Below are 18313 nucleotides of genomic sequence, written 5' to 3'. Positions count from 1 at the left end.
AGATATTCCGCATCGCAGAGGGGCTCGCCTGGTGATACAAAATGATGTTTAAAATATTGACGCGAAACGCGGGTTGAAGAATGAAACGAATAAACGTTAACAACCAAACACAATATACAACAGGGTATAAAATACCGAGGTAAGATTTATTTATTATTATTCCGGTTGATCTTGTCGCGAGATGAGATAAAAGAAACCTATCGTATAAGAGAAACAGCGGAGTTTCTTCTGTCCTTGTGGCGTAGTTTATTTAACTTTTGGAACGACGTATGAATTTATATTCATCGAGAAGGTGGCGTACCTACGTCGTTGTTGACGAGGTGGTGGAGGACAAGTAACACCGATGATCCATATTCAATCGGCATTCGCGGCACCGTCTCCAAAAAGCCTCGACCATAAGCCGCCGTCGTGATAGGTTAAAACGGACCCACGTGTGTCATTTATGGTTATCGATACCAAAATAAATACCACCTACAACGATCGGTTTCGCTGCTTGATCCACGAATGGATTTCCTTGCGTCAATTTGGCAGCTGTTTTACCTTCAAAGACTCTTAACTCACGACGTTAGGTTCACTCTCTCAAGGAAGTCATTGTATAAACCCAAGAGTCGTAAATGGAATTTTAAAATAAAGGTACTTAAGGGTGGGGGGGATTTTCATTGTTATTCCATAAAATGTTATTATAACATCTCAAGAGTCTAAAATGACGAGACGCGATTAGTTGGTCAGCATCGCTGTAGATCAATATTTTCTATAGAAGCTCGAAAAGCTTGGATACAGAAGCGAATCCGGGAAAATTAACTTTTCCAAGTATCCAAAGGGGTGTTTTATGCCGCCGGAATCGCTGATTAGCCGTCAAGTAATTGAAATTGTATAGTTTTTACTCATCAGAGCTTTAAACACATTTTTCTCAAAATTATATTTTCAATATAATCGATAATAGTGCCAATTCGAGTATCCAACAAACAGAGCTACGACTCAACCGGTATTCCAAAATACGTTTATGCTCTAATTAGTGGTCACGGAACTGAGCGCATAGATAAAGATTGTTCTTACAATTAAGATATTGCCGTTTCGTGAAGTTTTATTCATTCTCTGTTTCCACACTGCCGTAAAATTACCTGCGACGAATTGAAAAATTCCCTGATCGTTTTTCGAATTCTCTTCAACTTTCCCTGACTTCTTTGATTGTTCGTTCGATTCACCGATTTTTCCCCGAATGTTTTCCGAATTCTCTAACTTTCCCTAACTTCCTTGGCCGTTTTTAGAATTCTCTGATTTTCCCTGACCGTTTTTTGAATTTTCTGTTTTTCCCTTGCCAATTTTCGGAATTCTCTGATTTTTCTCGACGCTTCCTCAGCCGTTTATTGAATTCTCTAACTTTCCCTGACTTTTCCTTGCCCGTTTTTAGAATTCTTTGATTTTTCTCGAATTTTTCTCGGCCATTTTTGGAATCCCCTAATTTTTCCTGACTTTCCCCTGACCGTTTTTTCAATTCTAGAGACTTTTCCTGACTTCTTCGATAGTTTGTCGAATCCCCTGACTTTTTCTTCAGGGTTTCTGGAATCCTCTAATTATCCGTCACTTTTCTCCGACCGTTTTTTGGATTCTTCATCTTTCCCTGACTTCTTCGATCGTTCGTTGAATTCCCCGACGTTTCCTTGCCCGTTTTTGAAATTCTCCGATTCTTCTCGACTTTTCCTTGGCCATGTTTGGAATTCTCTAATTTTTCTCGACTTTTCCGATCGTTTTTTCAAAGTTTTTAACTCATCCCCAATTTCCCTTCCCTTTAAAAAATTCTCTCACAATTTTCCCCGAACGTTTTTTGCAATCTCTAACATTCCCTGACTTTTCCTTCACCATTTTTGGAATCCTCTAATTTTCCGTGACTTTTCCCCAACCTTTTTTCGAATTCTCAATCTTTTCCCCAACTTCCCAGGATTCCCTGACCATATCGACCACCAAGTACAAGAGATAACAAAGAACGCGACGGGTATTCGTCGGGGGAGGATGACCTTAGAGAAGTGGATTGCAGCGGAGGCGCCCGGGTTTCGACGTCGCGACGCCGACATGGATATAACATACAACCGGAGGAGATAGCGAAGAATTGCAAAGTGTAGGAACGGCGAGTCTCCTAGTCGTCGTCGTCGTCGTCGTCGTCGTCGATGTCTGGAAACCGTCGCGGCGCGGGTTGCAAGAGCTATTGATCCTGCAGTAGCAGGCGGCTCTAGAACCAAGCAGCTGTCCTACATAGCGTCAGCAGCAACAGCGACGAGGCGAAGTAACGTGCCTAAACAGAGAGCGAGAGAGTTTTCTCTCTATTTTCAACCCTTCTCTCTCTCCCTCTCTCTCTCTCTCTGTTTGAAATACCGCTGCACCGCCATCGATTGCGTTTTGCACATTTTCCCCGCTCAATTTCAACGCGAACTTATAAATTTTTATAAAAAGAATTGCATTTTTTTTTCTCTCTCTTCCTTTGATCGATCCCGTGTTTCGATGATGTACAAAAAGAAGACGAGATGCTGTATCATCATCATTTTTCGAATTGGTTCGAAATTATGGAAGAAGGGACAAAAAAAAAAAAATCTCTTCTAAAGCTGTATATATATATGTATGTACAGTTCGTCCGATCTTGATCAGGGTGGCAACAAATTTTTGGGGAAAAAAATTCACTAGATATCCAGACTTCCCAGAAACTAAAACCCAGTTTTCCCCGACATTTTCCCAGTTCTGGTGAGTTACTAAAACCTAAATCGTTCAGCTTATTAACTCTATATATCCGGTTCAAATTCAATTTAAATTGAATAAAAATTATAATATACAAAAAAGTCAGTTTAAACGAAAGAGACGACTTATTACCTCTAAAATTCACCTTCAATTCCCATGATAGAAAACTGATGATTTCAATTTTTTCCATGACCAAATTAAAACCCCCCTGACAATTCCAGGTTTTCCATGACCCCTTTTTCAAATACCCAGACAATAATTTCCAGGTGTGTAGCCATCACCCTGTTGATAAAAAATAGCTTATTTCATTTATAAGTTAACAGACTGAGAAGCGCCCGAGACAGTTTTCTTCTTTGATCTTCTCAGTCGCAAGAAACAAAGAAAATCCGATACGTCCGAAAGTTATAATTCGCATATAATAAACTTGTGATTTAATACCATATACCACCAACATTAATACACATTAATTAAAATCTGACGCAGACGAATTACGGAGAATTTATTTACGAATCAAATAAGATACTGTTAATCAGAAGGAGAGATAAAAAATTTTTAACCGTGTCACGAGGACTTTTTCTCAGTTACGTGTAACTAAATTATCTTCTTCGGTTACACGCTTCGCGAATCTTTATTTTGTCACAGTTTCCATTCAACGCATTTTTTCTACCCGACTGTACGTCCCATAGAATTCCTGGCAGTGTTTGACGGTTAATATAAAAAGGTATATTTTTCACATACAGGGTTAAGATTAGCTTCCCTGATTATTCTTCTTCTTTGTCCTCTCGCCTTCTTGTTTATCCTATGCATATAACCCGCGACTTTTGGCTGAATGAAACGAATTATCATTACGTGTACATGAATGGTATAGTTATTCTTGGAGAAAAAAAATTAAATTTAGGCCTGCTACCAGCCGACGATTCGGGAGATATTCTTATTTTCCGTAAAAATTACACTCATGCTGGGAAAAACGGAACGTTTACATATTTCTATTCGATCATTACGGTTCTAGCAAAGAACGATAAATTAGCGTCATTGTCGTCCGAATCGCTGTACAGAATTTATTCATACAAGTATTATATATAAAAATTTCACTGACTCCGGATCGCCGCGCTTATTCGTTACTTTTTTTTCATTTCTCTCCTCTCTTTTATTTCATTATTTTGCGCTTTGAGATGAGATTTTCAAGATTACCAGTTTACAAAATTTTTTTTTTTTTTTTGTTTTTTTATCACCTAACCAAGAAAATCTGAAGGAACGAATAGAGAGTATTATGATATATATAGATATACACACACACACACATAATATGTATACAATACTTCGTTTCCGAATAAACTCGAATAATTTTCTCGAGTAAGAGTAAAAAAAAAAATTAATTTCATGCCTGAAAGAAATTCTTCTTCGATCTACTTAACAATACGATCTTGACCACAATTAACCAAATCGATCATTCAAATATTTACAAATATAAAGATATATTCCATTCAAATGAAAAAGGAACAATCTACCTATTCCGATCAATATGTCCTATAGCTTGCATGATAATGCAAGAAATAAATTACCTGGGAAAAAAAAACCAAGTAACACTTTGCGAGTTCAATGTATAATGATAGTTGACCTGGCGCAAAAAAGAACAAGTGTCGAGAATGTAATTAATTGTAGATATAGACGTGAATAAACATGGTTATATAAATAACAAACATCCAATCATTCGGATCGAATGATTTTTCTATGAAATTAATCTTTTTCTTTTTTTTTTTTTTTTTAACAATCGATCGTGAGCATTGATTTGCAGCACGTGTCATCGTAAAAAAAATTAATAAACAAACGTGTTCAAACGTTAAAAAAAAAAAAAAAAAAACCTTCGGCGCAGGGTGAATCGTTTTTAACAAAAAAAAATTCTCCAGCCTAATGTCTACTTGCTCCAATTAATCACGACAATAAATCGCGCGTACGATTCAACAACAGAGTTCGAGTAAAACAACTGTACGATGGTTTTATGGATTGGTCGTGGATTGGGCATCTGGAGACAGAGTGGGGTAAAAAAAAAAAAAACAAAAAAAAAACCATTAATATCACACGTTCGAACGCACGCGCGTAAGCAATGATAGATTTTTTTTTTTTTCTTTTCTCATGCGTACATGTTTCACAGCAAGCACATGTACGGACGATTGGGTGAAGAGGGGGGAGGGGGTTAATCACGTAATGAGAGCATTTTTGGATAATTTCAATTTGAGAACCACGAGCCTCCAGGTGGTTGGAGGTTGAAGGTTTGAGGTTGGAGATGGGGGGGGGGGGGGAGGTCTAGTCCTGCACGTGCGTCGGTCCACGCACGCGTGCGATTCCGACGAACGACGTGACTCGGCTCCTTGCTTGCCTCGCCTTGCCTAGCGATCAATAAGTGCAGCCTTTTACCTTCTCGCATTTACCAAAACGTCAAAAAATAAATTTATTATAAATGTATTACATACGTGTGTATATACATGTATATGCATATAAGACACAACAATATGTGCGACGATGAGGAAAAAAATAAAAAATAAAAAAATAATACAGAATGTTTTTTTTCTCTTTTTATTTTGTTTATTTATTTCTCATTTAAGCGTACAGCTTGTCCAGGCTTCCTTCGGTCACGATACTGTGACAGAATTTGTGATTTAACGTATATTGCACGCACATTTTACGAACCGAATTACAGATATCGAAAAGTAGAGGTAAAGAATATATTTAAAAACTTGTTGTATCGGTCGGTAGATTGCGGTGGGATAAAAAACAAATGTTACGCGGATCGATATTCTTATAAATATAACGACACGCGGCATGATTTCTGATGGAAATATAACGGGAGATATACCCTGTAATAATAATAACGTGTATAAATGAGTGATGGAGGCAAGTTTACGCAAGTTTCGCGAATACCGCGAGAAACGAAACGGTGAAACTCGTCAGGCTAATTGTGAGTGATCGACTACGCATGCGCGAAATAACCGAACTGCAAGGCAGGTTGGCCAACTAAACTGAAAACGGTATGCGTATAAAATGTCACGACTCTTCCGCGTCGAGCGGCAAAAATTAAAATTGCGTTATTTAGAGAACAGTGTTACCGGTAACCGGTAATCATTCTGTCGGTAATAAAAGTTTTTCCAAAATCTTTCCGAATCGCTGCATTCGCAGTTTGAGATATGATTTAACCTAAAGATATTCGCATCGGTAACGTAGTGACCTCCGTAAGACGCGTTTGACAGGTGACAACAACTTGAGGTGGCAAGCCTGAGTGAAAATTCGAACAACCTGCGCGCATGCGCGGTCCTAGATACGATCTGTTACAAGATCCGTTAAGTTTCGCCGTTTCCTCTCGGTAATACGTATAAACAGCGCAAATCGCGTGCTGATGTCGGGCGGTTAAACCAGGCAGCAGGAACCGAATATAGAGAAACTCTCTCTCTCTCTCTCTCTCTTTCTCTCTCTCTCTCTCTCTCTCTCTCTCTGTCTCTTTCTCTCTCTCTTTCACGTGGCGTAGGGATATTAAACACACGACGAACGGCAATAGCGGTGTTTTAAAGTTAGCATCGTCGTCATAGCCACTCATGCGATCGTCGTCGTCCGAGTGTGACTTGGAATCGAGGTGAACGACGCGTGTGAGCTACCGCTCAAGGACTTTAAGACCGTGGGATTGACGTTAGCCGCACGTCCACGAGCCAAATTACGACTCTATCGGTGGTCGAAGCGAAGTAGAAGCGAAAGAAAAAAAAAAAAAAAAAAAACAAACTTTTTTGAGGAAGTTACAAGAATCATGTGTTACACAATTTAGAGTGGTTCACCGAAAATAAAAAAAAAAAAGTTTCAGATCTATCGGATAAGATTTGGACGTCCCGCTTCCGAGTTTTCGTTTTTACATTCGAATAACGCGTATAAAAAAAAAGAAAATAAAATCGACAAAAACTTCTATTTTTTCTGAATTTAATACGATTATTTTCAATTTTTTCACTTTTAAGTCAAAATAAGTGTCAAAATGTGCAAAATTTAAAAACATATCCGAAGACCTTTATCGCGCTAAATATTGTTGCTAAAAAAAAAAGGGTCTCTTCTTGACATTTTTCATTATCGTCAATATTTTCAAGCGAAATCCGCCGTGAGTTGAGTTAATCATTTTTTTTTCCCCCGTGTGTTATTACAATGTAAAAACGTAAACTCGAAACCGCGATCCCTAAATCTTTATCCGATCGAGCTGATACTTGCACGAGGTTTTTATTTTTCAACATAAACAACAGTTTTATAAAGAATCCGCACCGTAAAAAAAATATACATATATATATATATTTCGTTTTTCGGTTTTTTTTTTTTTTTTTTTTATACGAACCACTTAATCACGTAGTGAAATTTCCCGCACAGCGTTACAAAATTAATCGCGTATTGTGAACATTTTTTTTTCGCACAAGTTACTGCAACAAGTAGTTACGCACGCAGTGGTTATTCGTTGTTATTGTTGTTGTGATTGAGAGGGGAAAAAAAAACACACACACACACACACACATTTCTCTGTACACACCGACAAACAGAATGTAAATTAATAATAAAACTGTTGCAAATAAGAAGAGAGAAAAAAAAGAGGGGGGCGGGGGTGGGGGACGATACGGTAAAAAGAAAAAGACTTCTTTCACATATTCTGCGTCGTCTCGTCGTGACGAAATGGAAGTTGAAGGTATAGAACGTAAAGGTTGAAGGTGGGTGGCAGTCGAGGGGTGTCGAGACGTATCAACGTTTCCCTCGTCATGCATCCCCCCACCCTCAATGCCGGCAACTATTTCCTCGCTCCTCGGCTAGAGCTGCGGTTGGGGTATTGATTTTCCAGCATAAATAGACTGCAATCTGTATTATTCAAGATGCGCCTGCCTGCGGGATAGAACGGCAAGCGTAATATGCACACCGACTTTAGTTTCTTCGTCCCTCGTTCATTCGTTCGTTTCTTACGTACCAACACTCAAATGTATCTCCATACGTAGGTAGGTATAACCTGAACCGATACTCAGTGTACGTATAAATTCGCGGCAAAGTCCTTTTAAACTTTTTCGAATAAAGTAAAAAAAAAAAAAATGCAGTTCCGTTTCACCCCCGTTATCCTGTAAAAGCATTTGGGATTCGAGGTATTTCATAAAAAGTTTTTATTAACGGACCTCGCTACCTTTATACGCGAATGAGAACACTGGATCGTTTGACTGCTAGTTTCGCAACAAGCGGCTTCTCCATTTTTTACGATCCAACGGGCTTTTCTAAGCAAGTGCCCAACGTATCTATATACCTGTAATATTGGTCCATTCCGTGTTTATAAATCATACATGTATATTGATTCATACACTATGGATAAGTAATTTCAAATCAACGATATCGAAGTGTTTTGCAATAGGTGCTTGATGTGTAGGGAAAAAAAAACGACGATCGGAATAACGTTAAAGCGCACGATGCTCTACTGTTAACAAAATCGAGTATACAAATTTTTCGTAAAATTTAGTTACGAACAAAGTTAGATCGGGTTAAAATCCTTTCCTTCCCTTTTTTTTTTTTTGTGCAATGATTATTCAACGATGTTCATATCAACCGCATATCTATACGTGTATACGTATACGTCTACTGTAAAAAACTAATGCAAGTACGTGTAAAAGATGCGAATATTTCCATCGACCTCCTCCCCCCTCTCCTAATAAACTCGATCCTCAAATCGATAGAAAAAAAAAAAAAAAGGAAATACAGAACAAAGAAAAAAACGGAGAGAGGATAAAAAGAAAAAAAAAAAGAAAAAAAAAAATCCCACCAATTCAAACCTCGAACGAAAACCTCAACTTTCGATGAAAGAAAACAGCGCAATCTGCGCAACCGCATAAGATCATCGAAAAGAGCGTACGTTTTGGCATGCAGCAGCAGCGTCTCTCCATCATCGATCCCATCATTCGTAGCAGAGACTCAATTGACCGAGTAATGACCAACGAAGCAACAGCTGCTTCTGCTGCTGCTGCTGCCACCGGACTGCATTGAAGATGACGCCATCATCTCTGCTCCTAGCCTATACTAGGGAGTATTCTAGTACAATTACTAATGCCGAGTTGCAGCAGCCACCAATTTTAATGCGGATACATGCCTCCGTGTGTGTGTGTGTGTGTGCGTGTGTGCGCGCATTATTATTATTATTATTTGTTCTTTTTTTCCTCAACCCAGTATAGGCTGTGCACAACCGTTCTCTTCAACCTACACCCATATAAATGCATCTTCATACATTACCACTACACGTGTAACAGGTTTAATAATGTACGTATTATATATACCCACTGGATGCAGCTGAGTAAATTTATGCATGCATTTCCATAAATTTATTGTATGCCTGTGTGTTCTTTCTCGTTTTTCTTATTCTTCACGTGTCAATTTTTCTCCATTTCTTTTCCGTAAATTGTATAATTTTATATATATATATATATATATATATATATACACACACACACACACACATACTTCATCACGTGTATCTTTTGTAAGTTAACCTCTTTAGAGGTCCGATTTTTTTTTTTTTTTTTTTGCGTGAAATTAGATATTTTTCGGAGCAATGATTTATGTATATAAATACAGTCAGCAGACGTCCGGTGAAGTTTCCGCGTAAATCCGCTGACTCCTGAAAAAGCCATAACGGACCTCCGAAGATTAAATACATTGCAACAGTAATATGTATACATTATATGTACCTTCGACATTCGCCTTAGAGAACAACGAAAAGAGAACCGGTATGGGGGGAAAAGGCAACAGAAAAACACTGTTTGAAAAATAGAGATCAATTATAATATTATTCCACTTTTATAACACCTCTCCATCGACCGATCGACACCTGTATCGTAAATATGTATACAACAATCATAACACATATGCATTTATATGCACCTACGCATACCGTTGTTATTTTACCTGGTACGATATCAATTTATTGTTGTGTTCGTTCCTCTGTTCTACGTTTTCCGTTTATTTTCTCTATCTTACTATTCCCCCCCCCTTCTATCCGTTCAGCCATTTCGTTGGGTATACGTACGTAAGCGTGTGAACTATTCGCATGCAACTCGATGAATAAATTGTACTATAAAGAAGGAATATATGTACCTGTAGTGCGCGTTACATTCGATACGATACGATACCCAACACAACACATCTATCCCAGCCTTGGCGTCAACTAATTCGTAAAGGAGAGCAGGAGAAAAAAAAAAAAAAACTACTACCGCGCCAAGTATATATATATATATGCGTGTGTGCGAGTGTGTATACATAAAATATATCGGTTTCTCGATAGCCATTATAATAATACAGCGACGAAACTCGATGTATGTATACAGAATTCACACGTTCGCATAGTTAATACACATATATATATATTTATATATGCATGTATGTACGTACATGCATGAGAGGCACAGGTATATTTAAAGGTATTACAGGTATACCTGCAATAGCGAGAGATATCAGTCAAGAGATCCGTCCGGCGCGGCGATCGAGGCCAAGTCGAACCGTCCGTCGTAGTTAAGTTAAAAAAAAAGTGAAGTAAAACATGTCTATATATATAAAAATAATATACATACATACACAGACCTATATATATATATATACAGCTTATTGCATTATACGTATACAACCGTTCGCTGCGCTGGCAGCTAGGCTAGTTAAAATCGTAGCTTCATAATAATACATGGTATACGTATAGGTAGGCAAGAGTTGGATGTCCTAGTCGTAGACTGTTTCAGGAATGGAATGAAGTGGGGGGGGGGGGGAGAGGAGGACACACGTGGACGTGCGGACACGTGGCGGTGGCGTCGCGTTAAGAGTCGATCGGCTCAAACGCAATAGCAACAGCGAAACTTAAACGAGTCGTCCTAGGTATACGTACGTATGCACGTGTATAGAGTGTACGCACGTGTTTACGCGCGTCGACTTAACCCCAACAGCTACAAACAACAGCAAGTTGTGGGGTAATATTGTGGTGTAAAAGCGTTGGAATTGCAGGAGAATTTAGTTTGAATTTTGTACGCGGGGAAAAAATGAAGTGATATGCTTTATTGGGATCAAAGAAATATGACGTTGCAACAAGGTTGACGAATGATCGGTTCGAATGAAATATATATATGTATATATATATGTTTGATAATAAAGAGACGGGGTTGAAGTTCCGGGTTTTTGAGAAGTTTCGAAAGCGCCCTAATTTTGAATTGTTTTGTGGCAAGACTTGATTTAAAGAAATGAAACTTCGTAGAAACAACGAAGTTTCGAACGGTCGGAAAGGCGACGGGTCAAAGTTTCGTGATGCAGGATTTTGACAAAATTCAAGTTTCGTAAGAGTAAAATTTCGTACGATTAAAATATACTCGCATACGGTACTTTGATCAACGAGTGGGTGTAAAATATCAGATAAACCGAAAAACAGAATAATTCGGATTCCAAACGTAAAGATATAGAAAATCGAAAACAAAGAAATATCAAAGCGGTGAAATTTCATCAAGCCTGAAATTCACGGAACTGAAAATCTTCGATCATTCGGAATTTCGATGGTTCAGATTTTTTAATTTTCTCATTCTCGCACTTTCGGGACTTTAAGACTCGTCGGAGTTATGCCCTTGGAACTTTGCTGTTCCGAAACTTTGATTTCTTTACATTAAACTTCGGCACGAAAAATTCGAAATTTCAACCTCGTCCCAACGTAAAGTGACGGGAAACTTTTTGCTAACAAAAGGCAGCGTCCCCGATATTTCAGAACCTAATTGAATAAACAACTCTATTGTTCTTTATAATATCTTCGTCTCTGCAATCCAGGGTTGCCAACTTGACTCGAAACGATGCACGAAAGAGAGTCAAACTCTTCTGAATTAAAAAACACGTTTTTACGACATCTCGTAGCAGCATTAAGTCATTAATTAGACGGTGAAAAGTTTCTCCATAACTGTCCCGAATCATAGCAAAATCGCAAAAATTAAATACCTCGTTAATCTGAAAAGAAAAAAAAATCGCAACACTCGGACATAACCTCCGTTAAGCTGGGCGTTTGACAGCTGAACAAACCGAAGTTGGCCAGTCTGGATGAGAAAAAAACAAAACATACCGACAGAGCTCGCGCATGCGCGGTAGAACGCAACTCGTGAGTTTCACCACCTTTTCCATCCGTTGAAAGAGGAGTAGAACGCCGGCGAGTTTCAGGTCATGAAAACAAATGTCGCAATTCCAGCTCGCTCTCCGCACAAGGTAAACCCCGGAGCAAAACAACGCGGTGATCTTGAGTCGAGAGAAACGCCGAAGCAACGAGAGAGGCGCGTAGTTTATAATACATGTATGTAGAGGTATGTATATAAAATGCGGATGAAGATCGTCGTCGTCGTCAGTCACTCGCAATCAGACTGGACGTGCCAAAGTCTGACGTATGGGCGCATCTATGTTGTAAAAATACAGCTATTTCAGCAGGAATATAATATTATGCAACATGCGAAACGAACCGACGAGTGAAATCTGTGTTATAAAATAATTCGCGGGAGAACCGACAAAAGTTAATATTGTACGATATGTAGAGACAGCGATTTTCCAATTGTTTAAAAATTGCTGAAATCTGAACAATCGTTACATGCTAATAAAGGTTTATACCGGACTTTATAGAATTTATTTTATGTATAACAATATGTTTAACACGATGTTCACAAAGTACCGGAATCAAAGCTGACGACGAGATTGCGGAAAAAAAGTTTGCTAAGTACGCGACGAAATTGGTGTTAAAATGGTTTCAGGATACAAATTTTGTACCGCAAATTTTTCGTATTCGAATAGTATGCGTTTAAAACTCGTTTTCAATATAATGCATATCTAGGTTAGGGTGCTTTTTTTTCACCTATCAAAGAGCGTCTAAAATAGAATATCTTAGGTAAATATGAGTTCTTAATATTGATATTTAGATAAGAGGATTTTATTTTTTCAATTTTCCATTTAAACAAAACGTACAAGAAAATTAAAGTTTTTTGAATATTTTTTATTCTCGTGAACAGATCGACTTATAAACCATCTAAATACAGGATCTTGTAGGAAATTTCACGCACTATAAAAAAAAAAAAAAAATACCGACACAGAATTTTCCTAACTATAACCGATTGATAAATATCCAATACGTCTCAATGATTATAGGCAAATATCTCGTAATCGGTTACAGTTGGGAAAATTTTACCTCGGTACGTTTTTATACAGCGTGAAGTTACCTATAATAATTTGTATTTCGATAGTTTATAAATCAAGCGGTTCACATAAAAAAAAAAAAAAAAAATAGATTAAAAAATTTTCCGATTTTTTTTATTTACCTATTATTTAAATGAAACATGGAAAAATATAACAGACACCTCCAAATATCAATATCATCAAGAGTTCATAACTGCCCGAGATATTCTATTTGAGATTCTCTAAAGAAAAAAAAAAAAAAATCTTTTTTCTAGGCACACCTTAATGCAGATACAGTCAAATGCTAAATGTATAATTATGTATAATATTCGATATAAATAAAAAAAAAAACAGGCGCATCTTTGCATTATAGCTAGACTTGATACAACGCATGGAGTCTCAGCATAATAGATATATACACGTTATACATATTTACACGTACGTACGCAACTTTCGCACGCGTGTGTATATATATATATATGTACATACATGTATATATACGTATGTGCACAAAGGTTGAAACAGCACGAAGCCCACGCAAGAAATACGCTCGCGTCAATAACCGCGCCAGCAGCATACATAAAAAAAACTTTCTTATTCTCACTCCCAAATTGCCAGAACCTATATCGTTACCTGTACAACCAACATTTCGTGCCCGCTCTACTTTTCCGTATTTTTGTTACGCAACAACCAGATACTACCGTACACGAATTTCACGTAACAATTTTATTTCGGGGAATTGTTGCAAAAATCCTGTCTGCATATTAAACACATGCGCATATCCTTTTTTGCCACCGCGCATAAAACGTTCTTGTTATATCCGTGGCGAATTTTAGTATTTTTTTTCTTTATTTTTTTTTTTTTTTTCTAATTTATTTATTTATTTTTCCTTCATCACACATGGACACATCGACGAGTTGTCGTAGAAAAAAAATTTGAAACAGTAAACAATGAGCCTCGCGATCTGCGTATCTGATAATAATGGCGTATGGATTTCGATGAGATAAATGATGATAATTTTGGAAAAAAAAAATAAAATAAAATAATAATTTACACACGTGTGGAGAACGTTAACATCACAAGTAATTCTATCGTAAGGAATCTTTGATTACTCACCTTTAAGGTAGACCGACGTGGGGGGGAGGAAGGGATGTTCGGTTAACCGAGATTTTTTTCAACGTCATCGATAGTTTCTGTTGTAGTGTTAATTATAATAATAATAATAATAATGATAATATTAATATTAATATCGTTATTCTTGTAGATATATTAAAACTTTAGTTATATGTATACCGTTTAATACCGTTTACATTTGTTATCATGAATATTGTTGTGGTTTTCTTTCACTGTTTCTTTTTTGTTTGTTTGTTCTTTTTTTTTTAATTTATTAAAATAGCACGTGCGAAGAATATTGCAACCGGTGTACACTATTTATCATTACTATTAAACCGTTTTCAATAGACAATAATATCGCGTGTTTCTCTTTTTCTTTATTTTATTTTCTTTTCTTTTCTTTTTTTTTTTTTTTTATAATAAATAGATAATCTGGAGGTACTCAACTGTCCTGAATTACGTTGCGGTTAACAACTTTGTTTATTTCATTCCTTTTCAATCTACGACTATTATTATTGTTATTATGTGCTTGCTTGATTATTATTTGTTTAGTATATAGGTTTGTTTGTTTGTTTTCTTTTCCTTTCTTTCTTAAATATATATGATATCTATATATATATATATATGTAATATATATATATAATATATAGCTTTTCACTTTATCTCTGTCTTTCCTCCGTCGAATTTAAACTCTTTTTCATATTTCACACTTCTTCCGTATCCTTGACCTCTTAATACGACGACTCTCTCTCTCTCTCTCTCTCCTATCGCACTCACTCGTACACGTAAGTCACTCGATGATGATGTTGTTTTCAATTAATTTGTTCGTTTCTTCTTTTCTCTCTGTTTAAAAGTGTTGTTAAGACGTTACTAAATTACTATTATCTTTTATTTTGTTGCTTCTTTATTTGTTTTTTTTTTTTTTTTGTTTAAATTTTTTTCGTTCTGTTTTGTTTTGTTTTCACGTTAGTTACAGGGCCTAGGCACTATTGCGCTGAAGGTTCGAACGACGAGAGGTACTTTGTAGGTATGATGAGGTATTTGTTTTATATTGTTTTGCTTTGTTTGTTTCTTTGTTTGTTTGTTTGTTTGTTATTTATATTAACGATTTGTTTTTTTAAAATTTCATTCTTATCGCGCGCGTAAGATTCACCGGTTTACGAATATTGCCGATTTAACACTAACGGGATGAGAGCGGAAAATAGAGTCTTGACGGTCCGTCGGAGAGAAACGAACGACTATGAACGGGGAGAGAGAAACAATTTAACAAAATGTAGGAAGAATAATTTCAATCGCTTCGGGATGACGATGACGATGACGATGACGATGATGATTACAGTCGTCGGAGGGATATAACAATAACAATAATAAGACGTAAGCAATGAAAATAAACGACGAAACTCGCACACTTTTTTTATACGCGAGTGAAAAACTGCGCTCTCGTTACGAACAGCGTGCGGACTCGTCGCGACGATACCGATCAACGACGACTGACGAGGATTGAAAACACACACACACACACAAACACGCGACGCGGGGGGGACAGACGAGAAACAGACGGAAGGTCAGAAGCTGTTATCACCTCCGCGCGTCTCGCCACTGAGCCACATCGCCGCGAAAGGATGCACTTTCACCCTCCGCCAAAAGCTCAGCTTCCACAACCATCTGGAACAGAGGAGAGAGAGAGGACTGCGATAATTTTACAGAGTTTTTTTTTTGTTTTTTTTGTTTTTTTTTTTTTTTCCCCCCGCCATTCCAGGGACACAAAGGAAAGCGAAACAATTTGAGAAATGGGATTTTCAAGAGCGCCAATTTTCAACCGCGCTTGTCATTTGATAAAAAAATTTACGGCGTTAACGTAACACGGAACAAATTGCACAACGTTTTTACTTTCTCGTGGACTCGCCACGCCCGAGAGATATGAATTTCAGAAAATTTTATTCCAACGCAAACCAAGTGTGCAAACGATTAACGAGAATTTGAGAAAACGTTTTGTTATTTGGTACCTTCGAAATGTAATCCACCCAGTGTTTTATTTTTTGTTTTGTTATTTTATCATTTCTTTAATACGATTCTAATGTTTGTTGCCTTGTTTTTTTTTTTTTTTTTTTTTTTTTTTTTTTTTTTTTTTTTTTTTTTTTTTTGTCATCGAACCCACAGTTAAATTAGTACAATCTTTCATCAAATTGTCAACACCTATTCTTATGTTAGTCGAATATTCTCAGATTCATTTCTACATCGCATAATACAGTAAGATACGTTGTTTCACTTACGTCAAATGCCACTGGCGCCAGGAAAATTGCTAGAGTTTTTTCAAACGATTTTTTTTCCCCACAACTTCCCAAACATTCGATTGAAACCGATTCGTCGTTAAATTCGTGAAATTCAAGCTTCAATTTGCAGAATGATAATCGAATGAAAACATGCAACGTCAACACAGAGATGGAAAAAATAAGAAGAACGGCAGAAACAAAAAAAAAAGAAACTAACAAACTTGAGACCACACTGACTTGGCGTGTCATATATATATATATATCCAGATCGGAGAATTTCCAACATACATGCACGTTCCGTCGTCTGCTAAACGATTAATGCGCACGCGCGACAATCCGAGAATGACTGTTAGCCAGGGTGACCAACCGGCGCAAATTTACACGACAATTCATCGCCGATGTATGTAACCTAAAAAATTTCAACAACCGTCCATTGGCAGTTGTACTCAAAATTTACGATTGTCAAAACTTTTCAAGTCCAAGATACAATTGGTCAGCCTGGCATACATGCGTTCTCGGATTATAGCGCGTGCGCACAAAATTTTAGCAGACTACCGATTATACGTCAGTTAAGAATTCACTTTGTACATACATACATGTATAATGTATATGAAAAGGCTGACGTTTCGCATGTTGCACATCGCATGGTAAACACACGCGTACTGCATACGATAAATTACACAGAGTATTTACGACATATTAAACGAGAGGGAAGAGTTGAATATTGTTAGCGATTCTCGACGCGGTCGCGGCATCGCGGCATCGTTACTAAACACACATCGCCGGTTGTTGCTGCCGTCGTCCTTCGCCGTGGGATGCAGCAGATCCCACGTTCAATCGAGGCGCGCATAGCTGCGTTCCATCGGGTGTTATATGTGTTATACACGATCGTTATAATGCGTAGAAAACGTATCATATATACCCAACCGCTGCTGCTGCCGTTAGTACTGCGTTTCCGTATCAAACAATTTTTCTAAATTGAACTACTAAACGAATGGGATACTTTAATAAATTATTATTATTATACATGGTAATGGTAATAACACGGAATAATAATAACAATAACAACAACAACAACAACAAAAACAACAACAACACCAACACCAACAACAACAACAACAACAACAACAACTGTCGACCAAACGCACAGCTGTGCAAAACAACGCCCCCCGATTTTTCATTATAAACTAGGTCAAACGAAAATTTTGTTCGTGCGAAATAATATGCGATAATTATAATAATAAGATAAATGAAAGAAAAAAAAAAAAAAAACATTTCGTGCGACGATACGACCCGTTTCTTGTAATTTCAGACCTCAAATGATAAGATATACATATGTATGTGCTTGCACTTGCGGTACGTGTGTAGGCATTGGGTTTATTGGCCGGCGTGTGCGTTGCAATTTATATAAATAATCAGTAAAAGAAGAACGAGTACGTCTTACAAATATAAGGAATAAGACAAATAGGTCAAGTAAAATGTTCAAATAAAATATTATTTCCGTCCGTATCAAGAAAATACTTGTCCTCAAGTACAATAACGTTAACTTTCCTTTCTACGCTTACATTCTTTTCATGACTGTACAACGGATGGTTGAAATTAAGGGGGGGGGGGGGAGGGGGGAGGGGGGATATACATGTGCCAAAGAAAAAAAATTTGATTCACTAGGTCGATGGTTTTTTTCCGCCCCGTAAGACGATCGGTACTCCCCCCCCCCCTCCAAACAATAATCGTAACCTAAATATTATCCATCCATACGTGAACAGGTAAATTTTGGCTTTAGATCAGACTTGAGGTATTATTGTGATTTCCTCGATTATTTCCGTAACTTTGCGAATGCTTTCGAAAAGACATACATCGATTTTATTCTTGGTATTTTTCTGTTCCGTATTCTAAGGTTGTAATATAGGATAAAAAAAAAAAACACATATTTCTTTGCTAAGGACTTTCATAAACAGACCGGTTAATATATAAACTGATCGTGAGTCACT

General features: G+C 37.2%; 1 long non-coding RNA gene across 1 annotated transcript in view; it reads right to left on the bottom strand.

The window, feature by feature from the left end:
* Nucleotides 1-18313, bottom strand: part of LOC124183045 — a 51850-nt gene that overhangs the window by 19827 nt on the left and 13710 nt on the right. The window contains exon 2 of the long non-coding RNA XR_006870916.1: nucleotides 14053-15714. This is a non-coding gene — a long non-coding RNA (uncharacterized LOC124183045). The remainder of the gene's footprint in view (nucleotides 1-14052; nucleotides 15715-18313) is intronic.

The sequence above is a fragment of the Neodiprion fabricii genome, chromosome 5 (assembly GCF_021155785.1).
Source record: "Neodiprion fabricii isolate iyNeoFabr1 chromosome 5, iyNeoFabr1.1, whole genome shotgun sequence".
Classification (NCBI taxonomy): Eukaryota; Metazoa; Arthropoda; class Insecta; order Hymenoptera; family Diprionidae; genus Neodiprion; species Neodiprion fabricii.
This window is presented reverse-complemented; position numbering and strand designations above follow the sequence as displayed.